The sequence below is a fragment of the Anomalospiza imberbis genome, unplaced genomic scaffold (assembly GCF_031753505.1).
Source record: "Anomalospiza imberbis isolate Cuckoo-Finch-1a 21T00152 unplaced genomic scaffold, ASM3175350v1 scaffold_718, whole genome shotgun sequence".
Classification (NCBI taxonomy): domain Eukaryota; kingdom Metazoa; phylum Chordata; class Aves; order Passeriformes; family Viduidae; genus Anomalospiza; species Anomalospiza imberbis.
Window position 1 is genome coordinate 18840 of NW_027100333.1, and position 14015 is coordinate 32854.

The following is a 14015-nucleotide window of genomic DNA, read 5'->3' on the forward strand; positions in this document are numbered from 1 at the left end:
ACAGCAGCTGGAAGTGCAGTGTCTTAGGCTTCTGACACATGATCCATCTGTGCATGTGCTGTACAGCACGCTAGGGAACTTGAAACTGGACTCTGGATATCTTGGCAGGAACCTTCTCTCTCATTGGTCTTCCCTGAACTTCATCAAAGGAAAGCTAAGAAAACTGGAATGTGGTAATCAAAGAGAGGAACTTATTGGCAGTAACTGAAATGGCAGTCCAATGCACAGCCTCTGCTGTACCTCTCGAAATAGGGGTAAGCTGTTCAGCAGTCCAGTGGAAACGACTAAATAAACAGGCTCAACTGTAAAGGGGCTCTGGCTTCTTGAAGGAACATGACTTTGAATTAGAATTCGTCATAGTTAGTTTCTAAACAACACCAAAAGAGCTTAGGCATTGAGACTTTTTTTTAAGGCCTTGAGTTACATTTGTTTAGTTGGTTTTTCTGTCTCAAGCAAAGCAAGTGAAAACAATTTCGCAAATTGTTTTTAAAAATCAGAATGTGTGTTGCTTTTAATTGTTGTTGCTGCAAATTCTGTAGGATTTTTTGATGACAAGTAAAATCTTGTATCATTGTCAAAGTACTGGCACAGGTTGCCTGCCCAGAGAAGCTGTGGATGCCCCATTCCTGTTACCATTTGAGGCCAGCTTGGGTGGGACTCTCAGCAACCTGGTGTAGTGGAAGGCATCCATGTGCATGGCTGGGGTTTGAAACTAGTCGATCCTTAAGGTACTTTCCAATCCAGACCTTTCTGTGGTTCTGTGTTGCCCTTCCCCCCACCTACAGAGGCCAACACCATGCCCAGAACATGGAACCAGTCCCTCTGTGACATCAGCTCCAGGAGCAAGGGCACTGTGGCAGTGCAGATTCTGTGGGCACTACGTTGGCAGCTGCACTGAAGGTGACAGGCCTTCTCTCCTTGCAGCTGACTTCTGTGTCTGACCACGATGATTCTGCTGTACATCCTCATCCTTCTGGCTCTGTGCAGGCCTGCACATGGCACCTGTGGGTAAGTAGCCCCAGGCTTGACCTGAGGGGAGCCAGGCTAAGGCTTAGGGGGTTCCCTGAGGATGCCCACTTGCCGCCTGTATCCATACCAGTTTCCAAAGCCCTAGGCAGGAGTCTCAGTTCATCACCAGTACCCAGGTGGCTGGCACCACTTGTCTACGGGGCTCAAGCAGAAACAGGCCGACATATGCACACCCCAGGCAGTTTCCTGTCCCTGCTGGCTTTGCAACCAAAGCCTTGTGGAAGCCTTCTCACAGGACAGTAATGACCTTCTGCTTACAGACAGACCTGTGGGCTCCGGCCCATGGGTGCTACCTTCGGCTCAACACGTGTGGTGGGTGGCACAGATGTCATGCCAGGGACTGGAGCCTGGGCAGGCATCGCCAGTGTCCGTCGCTACTGGAACCCACCGGTATCTGTGCATGTCTGCGGAGGGACCCTTGTCAGTGCGCAGTGGCTCCTCACAGCTGCCCACTGCTTTCTCAACATCACAAAGTAAGGAGGACCTAGGTACAGGGATATCCCCATACCACCAGTGCATGCTCTCCCCATCCCGTTTCCTTGCAGTGTGCCTAGTGCCTTGACATTGCAGGGCCCAGCTGAGAGACTGCTCAGGGAGAAGACTGGGCTCATGCCACTGCTTCCTAGCAGCCTCCAGCTTAACTTATCTTGAGTCTACTTTCACTCTCTGTAGTCCTGTTTTCCTCTCTGCCGCCTCAGGAAGCAGAAGGCAGGGAAGTGCTGGTCTGTCACAGCACATGATTCTACTCCCTCTCACCCCTCTCTCCATCTGCCTTCCAGTCCCCTCAGCGAGTGGGCCATCGTGCTTGGGGCCACCTCGTTGGGCCAGTCAGGCCCTGGTGTGGAAGTGCGCCGGATTAAGCGGCTGATCGTTCACGAGAAATACACTCCTGAACTCGGGTATAACGACATCGCCTTGCTGGAATTGGACCGGCCAGTCCGGTGTAGGTCTTCCATTCAGACTGCCTGCCTGCCTGGTCCTTCGGTGAAAGTATCGGAGCTGAAAAACTGTTACGTTGCTGGCTGGGGAGACAGAATTGTCAAATGTGAGTTCCCACAAAGGACCTGTGCCCTGAGGGCAAGGCTGACACACAAGGGAGGGATGGCTGGGGCTTCCTGACAGCAGAGGCAAAATGATAGTTGGGCTATGGGACATGTGCCTCTGGAGAGATGGGTCTGGCCTGCTGCCCAATGCCAGACAGCATTGGGCAGGGACACAGCAATCCAGCAGCTCTCTAGAGGCAGAGCTAAGCCCTAGGGAAGGACTTCAACACAGAGACAGGCCAGAAGAATAGGCAAGGAGCTGCTGGGAACTCATTCCTTTCCCTGCTCACAGCATCAGGTAGAGATGTCCTGCAGCAGGCCAAGGTCCAAGTTGTCGATAAGCAGCTCTGCAACAGTAGCGAGTGGCTGCAAGGGAACATCTATGACTTCCACGTGTGTGCTGGGCAAGGCGGTGTTGGCACCTGCCAGGTAGGAGCGTGCTATGAGAGCCCCAGCCCCCAGCAGTGTGGGCAGCCCCATCACACCACCCAAGCACAGCCCAGCATCTGCTTTCCCTGGTCAGTTGCTCTCAAAGCCCCAGCTCGGCACCACTGCTGGAGCTTCCACCCCCTTTCCCATCTGTGTGTCCTTGCTCACTGAGGTCCAGATGCCAACCCTGAACCATCCACATGCAGGGGAGACAGAGAGTCTCACCTTACAGGCCCCCACCTGCTCCCAAGGGTGTCAAGGTTCTGCAGGTCCCAGAACTTGAACAGAGCCTTGCTCTGCCAGGAATCCAGTTCTGGCAGGGGCTGGGAGAGTAAAAGAGCCAACTAACTTCTGACAGGGGCATGCAAAAGCACCTTAATCCTCTCTGTTCTGCTTCAGGGTGACAGTGGAGGGCCTCTTGTCTGCCAAGATAAGCGTGCTGGCTTTTTCTGGCAAATCGGTGTGACCAGCTGGGGAGTAGGCTGTGCCAGACCTAAACGGCCTGCAGTCTCCAGCTCCACTCAGTACTATTACAACTGGATCTGGACCACAATGGGAAAAAGGCCAGCACCAGCAGTTACTCCAGCACCAGCACCAGTGCCAACCTATACCGCAGCCCCCCTGCAGACAGTAAATCCAAGACCAACACAACCCTGTCCATTCCCACCTGAAAAGCTGCTGCAATTCTTTAATCTGCTGAAGGATATCTTGCGGTACCTAAAGAAAAAATTATTTTGAACGGCAGAATGGACCACCAGCAGTTCAGGCTATAGTGGACCACAACCCGTTCCTTCTGAGTTATATTAATTTGAATTTCATTAAACTGAATTAAATTTTAAATTGTAAGCCAAAAATAAATAAATAAATAAATAAATAAATAAAAACCCAACAGACTGTATTTTCTGCTCTGAGAATATTCTCCATCCAAATTTTATAAAATCCTACTGGCTTGATCATTGCCCAAGCAGCCCTCAACTCAGGGAACCCTTCACCCTCATCTAGGAAGAATTTGGCTTCACACTCCCTTTTGTACAGATCAATGCCTTCCCTACAGATATTAATATATCTACAGTGGAAAAGTAGCATCTGGCACCTTAAGTCTGTAATAACAACAAGCGCCAGAAACACAACACTAGGAAAACAAGAGAAAGGGGGAAAAAGGGTGCAGATGTTGCCCTGTCATTAAGAATGTGAAGCCCTTCTCTGCCCTAAGGATGATTTTTGTCCCTATCAGATGGTAACTGTGTTTTTTTTACCAATGTAGAAACCTAGGCAGTAAAGAGTTAACACATTGCTATGCCCTGAACACCAACAGCCATCAAGCAGCCAAGTTATAACAGGATGTGCCTGGAAAGGGCACATACGAAGGTAACGCAGCACCATTCTGGAGCTGAATTTCCTGTTCCAGTCCACGGTGACCACACAACATAAAGGACAACTTAAGTGTAGGAGTGGGGTTAAGGAGCAAGCAAGACCAATAGAGGGAGAATCAAGACCACCAAAAAACCCACAAAGCCCCCCCCCCGCCCATTTCCAGAAAGGTCCAGAATACTGGGCTGCACATGCTAACTCATTTGTATGAAGAGTGAGGAACCTAATCCCGTAATGGGGAAAACTTACCTGTAAAAATGTACCGCCACAGAGGCTGGGTGGCATCCTCTCAGGACCCTGGACACCTGTTGGCTGGATCAATGCTTGACCAAGGACCATGAACTTCTTTCCTCTCCTACCTGATTTCTTTTTCCCTTCTTCCCTCTATTCTTTTATTCTTTGTTTCTCTTACTGTGAGAAGATAGTGGCAAAACACACACCAATTGCCATGCTGAGTGTGTAGTTTGTTAATAAATACTTGTAAGGTTTTTTTGGACCCTTTTGATTTTTGCCATTCTTTTTCACCTGTGAACATCTACAAATCTTGTTTGCTCCCTTCCACATAGGGGTGGAATGTAACACCAATGCACAAACACTCCAGGGAAGATAAGAGCTGCACCTGCCTTCTCCAGTGCCAGTCCCTGGGCCAAGGATCAGCTGCACCTCTCACCCTCTCACAGCAGCAATCTGTTGTGTCAGCACATCTGTTATGATCCAATTACTGACAGACGCCTCTACCTGAATTAAGATGCAGACAACACCATGTGCCAAAGTCAATAGTATGGATTTTATTTAACAGTCAGTGTGAAATAGATAGACAGAAATAGGAAAGAGGAGGAAGAATAGGAAAGAAAAAGAAAAGGAGGGCCAGAGGGAGAGAAAGAGCAAGACAATTTAAGAAGAACTATCACCACACCTGGGTCCAGAAAGCATCCTGTTGCATCTCTCTTCACCCTGGTCTTCTTGCTGATGTGGTTCCCAAGGTGTTCAAAACTTTTCACTCTTTCTACATTTTAGCAAACAAAGGAATTAACGCTCATTGGCTACACGCAGAGTTGATTTTCAGCACAGCTGCTGGGTTGGCTTTCTCTGTGGATTCTTTCTGTCCAGTATCAGTTCTCTTCCAGTATCTGTTTTCCTCCCACTAGTCTGAGAAAGCACCCAGACAATCTTATCTCACGTTCATCTCAAGTGGGTTAACTCTTTCCCAGTTTCACAGAGACATGTTCAGAGCGGGGAAGCTTCAGTCATCAGAGATGAGCAGTTGCCTCTTTGGAGAATTTGCCACGGTGGGCAAAGTCCTTTGGTGAACTTAACACATCTTGGAGGGGCAAGGAGAACCTCCATTCTTTATTGGACAAGGGGGGAATACAGTTAGCAAAGATGAGGAAAAGGCTGCGGTACCTAACGTCTTCTTTGCTTCAGTTTTCAACAATTGGACAGGCTGTCCTCAGGACAACTGGCCTCCTGAGCTGGTAGATGGGGACAGGAAACAGAATAGCCTCCCCTGTCATCCAGGAGGAAGCAGTTAGAGACCTGCTGAGCCACTTAGATGCTGTCAAGTTTATGAGACCGCAGAGGATCCATCCTAGGTTGATGAGGGGGATGGCAGAAGACCTTGCCAAGATGCTTTCTGTCATTTACCATCAGTCCTGAGTAACCAGGGAGGTGCCAGATGACTGGGTTGGCCAATGTGATGCTCATCCATAAGAAGGGCCATAAGGAGCACACAGGAAACTACAGGCCTGTCAGCCTGACCTTGGTGCCTAGTAAGGCTATGGCACAGATCACCTTCAATGTGGTGACACAGCACCTACAGGACAGCTGAGGGATCAGACCCAGCCAGCATGGATTTAGGAGCGGCAGGTTGTGCTTAACCAATCTGATCTCCTTTGATAACCAGATAACCCACCTGGTGGATGAGGGGAAGGCTGTGGATGTTGTCTACTCGACCTTCAGCAATGCCTTTGACACCATCTCCCCATAGGACACTCCTGGAAAAGCTGGCAGCCCACGGCTTGGACAGGAGCACTCTTTGCTGGGTTAGAAACTGGCTGCATAGCCAGGCACAGAGAGTGGAAGTGAATTGTGTCACATCCACTTGGTGGGCATTCACCAGTGGAGCCCCCCAGGGCTCAGCGCTGGGGCCAGTCCTGCTGAATCCCTTTATTAATAGTCTGAGTGGACTGAGTCCACCATCAGCAAATCTAGATGACACCAAATTGGATGAAAGCATTGATCTGTTAGAGGGTAGGAAGGCTCTGCAGAGGGACCTGGACAGGCTGGGTAGATGGGCTAAGTCCAGTGATATGAGGTTTAACAAGTCCAGGTGCCGGGTCCTTCCCTTGAGTCACAACAACCCTCTGCAGCACCACAGGCTGGGGACAGAGTGGCTGGGCAGTGCCCAGGCAGAAAGGGACCTGAGGGTGCTCGTCAGCAGGTGATTGAACATGAGCCAGCAGTATGGCCTGGTGGCCAAGAGGGCCAACAGCATCCTGGCCTGTATCAGGAATGGTGTGGCCAGCAGGACCGGGGCAGTGATTCTTCCCCTGTACTCAGCACTGGTGAGGCCACACCTTGAGTGCTGTGTCCAGTTCTGGGACCCTCAGTTTAGGAAGGATGTTGAGATGCTCAGATGTGTCCAGAGGAGGGCAATAAGTATGGTGAGTGGTCTGGGACACAGGTCCTATGAGAAGCAGCTGAGGGAGCTGGGGTTGTTTAGCCTGGAGAAGAGAAGGCTCAGGGGTGACATTATCAACCCATAGCAACTCCCTGAAAGGAGGGTGTAGCCAGGTGGGGGTGAGTCTCTTCCACCAGGCAACCAGCAATAGAAGAAGACAAAGTCTTAAGCTGCACTGGGGAGGTTTAGGCTAGACATTAGGAAAAATTCTTCACAGAAAGGGTGATTTTGGGCATTGGAATAGACTTCCCAGGGAGGTGGTGGAGTCACTGTCCCTGGAGGTGTTTAAGGAAAGACTGGACATGGCTCTTAGTGCTGTGATCTGGTTGACAAGGTGATCTTTGGTCATAGGTTGGACTCAATGATCTCAGGTTTTTCCCAGCCTAGTTGATTCTGTGATTCTGTGATTGGTGTTTAAGGCAATTGTGCTCTTTAAGTCTCCTACAATATTTTATGCAGCTCTGGTCATCAAGGGTGCACAGGTTCTCAGAGCCCCTGAGATCCGTGAGCAGGGAGCAAAGCCTTCATTCTAGTCTTCACTAGAGATCACCTGCACAGGTGGTGCTTGACCAGCATACCCAGCTGATGTGCGTAGGGCCTTGTAGGGCCACACTGGATTTTTGTCCAAAGTGTTTACTTTGTAAGAAGCGAACCTCCCTGTTAAAAAAACTGCATTCAATTAATAACATTTGCTCGTTCAAGAGTGATCTTACAACAAAAAATATAGAAAGAAAGGAAAAATCCAGCCTCCAGCCCTGAGATTTAATTAAAAATCCAGGACCTCAAAGGTATTGAACCACTTAATTCCCACTATCTATTTATGACAGACAGGTGTCTCAATCCTACATACTTTCAGCTGCCAGAGACCACCTTCCCAGGCTCTCAGAAAAGACACCGCCTGTCAAGCATGCCTGTAAGATCTGGAGGGCTGAGTCTCTCCAGAGTGGTAGTGAGAAGGGCACTAGGGCTTGAGGAGTCAGGAGGGCATCCTTCTCCAGGGGATTGGGTATTTCTTCATCTCCTCCTTGGGACAGCAAGGGACCAAGGTTTCTCCGTTTTGTTGCAGTGTGTGAGATTCTTTGGTAGTGCCTGTGATGGGGAGCAGCTTCTCAGGACTCCCTGAATTTGCCATGGAGAACAGACAAAGCCATGGGGACAGAGTGGAGCTGCCCCATTTGTCATGATGAGCAAGAGGGTGTCGCTTATGTGATACCCTGTGGCCGTGAGTTCTGCATGGGCTGCATCCTGCGTTGGGCAGAGAAGAAACCAGAGTGCCCACTCTGCAGAAGATTGATAGAGTCCCCCAGGTTTTCTCTGCAGGAACAAAAATACCTAGAGTGTGTCATCACACCCCAGGGAGAATCACCAGAGACCAGCAGCCAGGCAGAAAGATCTCTTGGCCTCCTGGATGGAAACAGCTGCCAGCGCCCTGGAGCAGTTCCTGTGCAAGGAACACCCTCCCCGGTTGAGCTGAGGCCCGCAGGGACAGAGGCTGTGGGTAGCCTGCTGCCCAGGGACTGGGCAGAACTTTTCCAGAAAGAAGAACATGTTCTTGACCCTATGCTGCCCTGACTGCGCCAGGGGCTGGAGGCAATGTATGGGTCCCAGGGGTGGCTGGCATTGAGAGCAGAGAACAGCATCTTGTATGCCCCGTGCCTCTGCGGTCCAGATGGGGAGGTCATGGTCCAGACGCTGCAGCCTCTCCTGAAGGAATACACAGAACAGCTGGTTGATGGCACTGTCAGTTTCATTGTGGGCCAATGCAGTGAGGAGGCCAAGAGGCTGCTGTGCTCCCATGCTGCTGGAAAGGAGGACAACAGCCCCGAGGCCAGTTCCTGCTCCACCGGCTCCCAGGGAGGGACTCCCACCTGGCATCCTATCGCCGGCTGGGGGACAATGTAGAAATCACGGATGGGACGGGACTGCTGAGGGGTGCGTCTCGAGCTGTTTATTTTCCAGCATCAGCGTCATTACATAGTTACGACAATGGGAAGATGCCTGCAGTTCACATCCCCGGCAGCTGTCCAAGAACTTAATGTTACAGCTTCCTTTAAAAACTTTTTGACCAATCACACCAAGCAAAGCCTACTGACAGTAGTTCTACGCAACCACTGCAAGCACATGTAGCTTTGGTTAAAACAATGCTGGCTTATTTCAAATACAATACCTGCTTGTAAGCCTTAAGATGCATTGCACAGAGCTCCATCATTAAGCTTAGAATTTCCTAACATCTCGCTAGATATACTTTTCTGTATCTTAGGGAGTTCTTCTGTTTAATACACAGAGCATTGTTCTATTTGTCCTTACTCTTCTACTCCTTATATGATTTTTCTGCTGACAGATCTTATGGCTACTGCTTAGCTCTAATCGCAGTTCTGCTGTCTGTGAGGCCTGCCTTTTGCAGCTTTCCCAAAACCTTCGGATTTTAAGGATTCCCACCCCAACACACTGTGAGACAACTCACAAAGTGCTGGTGGGAGGAAAGCAGAGGGCCCATTTGGGCCAGTCCCAGCCAAATTTGAAGCTGTGAGAGAGACCACACATCAGGTGCTGGACAGGCCATAGGAAGGAAGGCTTAGGCTTAGGAAAACAGAAAAACCACCACCATTCCAAAAATCGGAAGCTTCATTCTCCCTCCTCTTGCATTTAAACCACTTTTTCTCTATTTCTCATGTTGTGGTTTAATCCCAGCCAGCAACCAAGCACCACACACAGTCATTCTCGCTCAATGACCCACCAGCAGGATGGACTGGGCAGACAATTGCCAGGGTAAAAGCTGGAAAACTCACAGGTGGAGAATAATTCAGTTGCATAGGGAATGCAGAAGCTACACACACAAGCAAAAAGCCCCAAAGAACTCATTCACCATTTCCCATGGGTAGGCAGGTGTTTTGCATCTCCAGGACAGCAGGGCCCCCTCACACCTCACAGTGACTTGGGAGGACAAATGCCATCACTCCAAACATCCTCTCCTTCCTCCTTCTTGCACGCAGCTTGGAATACTGAGCAGGATGTCAGAGGGTCTGCAATATCTCTTTGGCCAGTTTGGGTCACCTGTCCTGGCTGTGCCTCCTTCCAACCTCTCATGCTAGGTAGTGGACTAAGGGAAGACAGGTCCTAGGTGTTAAAAACAGGCGAATCAGAGCCAGAGTATTTTTAAAAAGCCTGGGCCTGTTTATTAAAAACAAAGACAACCGAGGAGGAGGCCCCAGGATAAGCCCAGGACCTCAGCGGCAAGTCAGAGTAACAAAAAGTAACAAGGGTCTGTGCACAGGGCACAGGGTGTTTCTTTGGATCCAAACCCCACCTACTAAAGCCAGGTTATTTATAACACTAGGGGCTTCCAGCTCTTGGGGACAGCAGCTGGAAATGCAGTGTCTTAGGCTTCTGACACATGATCCATCTGTGCATGTGCTGTACAGCATGCTAGGGAACTTGAAACTGGACTCTGGATATCTTGGCAGGAACCTTCTCTCTCATTGGTCTTCCCTGAACTTCATCAAAGGAAAGCTAAGAAAACTGGAATGTGGTAATCAAAGAGAGGAACTTATTGGCAGTAACTGAAATGGCAGTCCAATGCACAGCCTCTGCTGTACCTCTCGAAATAGGGGTAAGCTGTTCAGCAGTCCAGTGGAAACGACTAAATAAACAGGCTCAACTGTAAAGGGGCTCTGGCTTCTTGAAGGAACATGACTTTGAATTAGAATTCGTCATAGTTAGTTTCTAAACAACACCAAAAAAGCTTAGGCATTGAGACTTTTTTTTAAGGCCTTGAGTTACATTTGTTTAGTTGGTTTTTCTGTCTCAAGCAAAGCAAGTGAAAACAATTTCGCAAATTGTTTTTAAAAATCAGAATGTGTGTTGCTTTTAATTGTTGTTGGTGCAAATTCTGTAGGATTTTTTGATGACAAGTAAAATCTTGTATCATTGTCAAAGTACTGGCACAGGTTGCCTGCCCAGAGAAGCTGTGGATGCCCCATTCCTGTTACCATTTGAGGCCAGCTTGGGTGGGACTCTCAGCAACCTGGTGTAGTGGAAGGCATCCATGTGCATGGCTGGGGTTTGAAACTAGTCGATCCTTAAGGTACTTTCCAATCCAGACCTTTCTGTGGTTCTGTGTTGCCCTTCCCCCCACCTACAGAGGCCAACACCATGCCCAGAACATGGAACCAGTCCCTCTGTGACATCAGCTCCAGGACCAAGGGCACTGTGGCAGTGCAGATTCTGTGGGCACTACGTTGGCAGCTGCACTGAAGGTGACAGGCCTTCTCTCCTTGCAGCTGACTTCTGTGTCTGACCACGATGATTCTGCTGTACATCCTCATCCTTCTGGCTCTGTGCAGGCCTGCACATGGCACCTGTGGGTAAGTAGCCCCAGGCTTGACCTGAGGGGAGCCAGGCTAAGGCTTAGGGGGTTCCCTGAGGATGCCCACTTGCCGCCTGTATCCATACCAGTTTCCAAAGCCCTAGGCAGGAGTCTCAGTTCATCACCAGTACCCAGGCGGCTGGCACCACTTGTCTACGGGGCTCAAGCAGAAACAGGCCGACATATGCACACCCCAGGCAGTTTCCTGTCCCTGCTGGCTTTGCAACCAAAGCCTTGTGGAAGCCTTCTCACAGGACAGTAATGACCTTCTGCTTACAGACAGACCTGTGGGCTCCGGCCCATGGGTGCTACCTTCGGCTCAACACGTGTGGTGGGTGGCACAGATGTCATGCCAGGGACTGGAGCCTGGGCAGGCATCGCCAGTGTCCGTCGCTACTGGAACCCACCGGTATCTGTGCATGTCTGCGGAGGGACCCTTGTCAGTGCGCAGTGGCTCCTCACAGCTGCCCACTGCTTTCTCAACATCACAAAGTAAGGAGGACCTAGGTACAGGGATATCCCCATACCACCAGTGCATGCTCTCCCCATCCCGTTTCCTTGCAGTGTGCCTAGTGCCTTGACATTGCAGGGCCCAGCTGAGAGACTGCTCAGGGAGAAGACTGGGCTCATGCCACTGCTTCCTAGCAGCCTCCAGCTTAACTTATCTTGAGTCTACTTTCACTCTCTGTAGTCCTGTTTTCCTCTCTGCCGCCTCAGGAAGCAGAAGGCAGGGAAGTGCTGGTCTGTCACAGCACATGATTCTACTCCCTCTCACCCCTCTCTCCATCTGCCTTCCAGTCCCCTCAGCGAGTGGGCCATCGTGCTTGGGGCCACCTCGTTGGGCCAGTCAGGCCCTGGTGTGGAAGTGCGCCGGATTAAGCGGCTGATCGTTCACGAGAAATACACTCCTGAACTCGGGTATAACGACATCGCCTTGCTGGAATTGGACCGGCCAGTCCGGTGTAGGTCTTCCATTCAGACTGCCTGCCTGCCTGGTCCTTCGGTGAAAGTATCGGAGCTGAAAAACTGTTACGTTGCTGGCTGGGGAGACAGAATTGTCAAATGTGAGTTCCCACAAAGGACCTGTGCCCTGAGGGCAAGGCTGACACACAAGGGAGGGATGGCTGGGGCTTCCTGACAGCAGAGGCAAAATGATAGTTGGGCTATGGGACATGTGCCTCTGGAGAGATGGGTCTGGCCTGCTGCCCAATGCCAGACAGCATTGGGCAGGGACACAGCAATCCAGCAGCTCTCTAGAGGCAGAGCTAAGCCCTAGGGAAGGACTTCAACACAGAGACAGGCCAGAAGAATAGGCAAGGAGCTGCTGGGAACTCATTCCTTTCCCTGCTCACAGCATCAGGTAGAGATGTCCTGCAGCAGGCCAAGGTCCAAGTTGTCGATAAGCAGCTCTGCAACAGTAGCGAGTGGCTGCAAGGGAACATCCATGACTTCCACGTGTGTGCTGGGCAAGGCGGTGTTGGCACCTGCCAGGTAGGAGCGTGCTATGAGAGCCCCAGCCCCCAGCAGTGTGGGCAGCCCCATCACACCACCCAAGCACAGCCCAGCATCTGCTTTCCCTGGTCAGTTGCTCTCAAAGCCCCAGCTCGGCACCACTGCTGGAGCTTCCACCCCCTTTCCCATCTGTGTGTCCTTGCTCACTGAGGTCCAGATGCCAACCCTGAACCATCCACATGCAGGGGAGACAGAGAGTCTCACCTTACAGGCCCCCACCTGCTCCCAAGGGTGTCAAGGTTCTGCAGGTCCCAGAACTTGAACAGAGCCTTGCTCTGCCAGGAATCCAGTTCTGGCAGGGGCTGGGAGAGTAAAAGAGCCAACTAACTTCTGACAGGGGCATGCAAAAGCACCTTAATCCTCTCTGTTCTGCTTCAGGGTGACAGTGGAGGGCCTCTTGTCTGCCAAGATAAGCGTGCTGGCTTTTTCTGGCAAATCGGTGTGACCAGCTGGGGAGTAGGCTGTGCCAGACCTAAACGGCCTGCAGTCTCCAGCTCCACTCAGTACTATTACAACTGGATCTGGACCACAATGGGAAAAAGGCCAGCACCAGCAGTTACTCCAGCACCAGCACCAGTGCCAACCTATACCGCAGCCCCCCTGCAGACAGTAAATCCAAGACCAACACAACCCTGTCCATTCCCACCTGAAAAGCTGCTGCAATTCTTTAATCTGCTGAAGGATATCTTGCGGTACCTAAAGAAAAAATTATTTTGAACGGCAGAATGGACCACCAGCAGTTCAGGCTATAGTGGACCACAACCCGTTCCTTCTGAGTTATATTAATTTGAATTTCATTAAACTGAATTAAATTTTAAATTGTAAGCCAAAAATAAAGAAATAAATAAATAAATAAATAAAAACCCAACAGACTGTATTTTCTGCTCTGAGAATATTCTCCATCCAAATTTTATAAAATCCTACTGGCTTGATCATTGCCCAAGCAGCCCTCAACTCAGGGAACCCTTCACCCTCATCTAGGAAGAATTTGGCTTCACACTCCCTTTTGTACAGATCAATGCCTTCCCTACAGATATTAATATATCTACAGTGGAAAAGTAGCATCTGGCACCTTAAGTCTGTAATAACAACAAGCGCCAGAAACACAACACTAGGAAAACAAGAGAAAGGGGGAAAAAGGGTGCAGATGTTGCCCTGTCATTAAGAATGTGAAGCCCTTCTCTGCCCTAAGGATGATTTTTGTCCCTATCAGATGGTAACTGGGTTTTTTTTACCAATGTAGAAACCTAGGCAGTAAAGAGTTAACACATTGCTATGCCCTGAACACCAACAGCCATCAAGCAGCCAAGTTATAACAGGATGTGCCTGGAAAGGGCACATACGAAGGTAACGCAGCACCATTCTGGAGCTGAATTTCCTGTTCCAGTCCACGGTGACCACACAACATAAAGGACAACTTAAGTGTAGGAGTGGGGTTAAGGAGCAAGCAAGACCAATAGAGGGAGAATCAAGACCACCAAAAAACCCACAAAGCCCCCCCCCCGCCCATTTCCAGAAAGGTCCAGAATACTGGGCTGCACATGCTAACTCATTTGTATGAAGAGTGAGGAACCTAATCCTGTAA

At 50.1% G+C, this 14015-nt stretch overlaps 1 pseudogene; it reads left to right on the forward strand.

The window, feature by feature from the left end:
• The first annotated feature begins 946 nt into the window (after positions 1 to 946).
• Positions 947 to 3347, forward strand: LOC137467632 (acrosin-like; annotated as a pseudogene).
• Positions 3348 to 14015: the final 10668 nt, after the last annotated feature.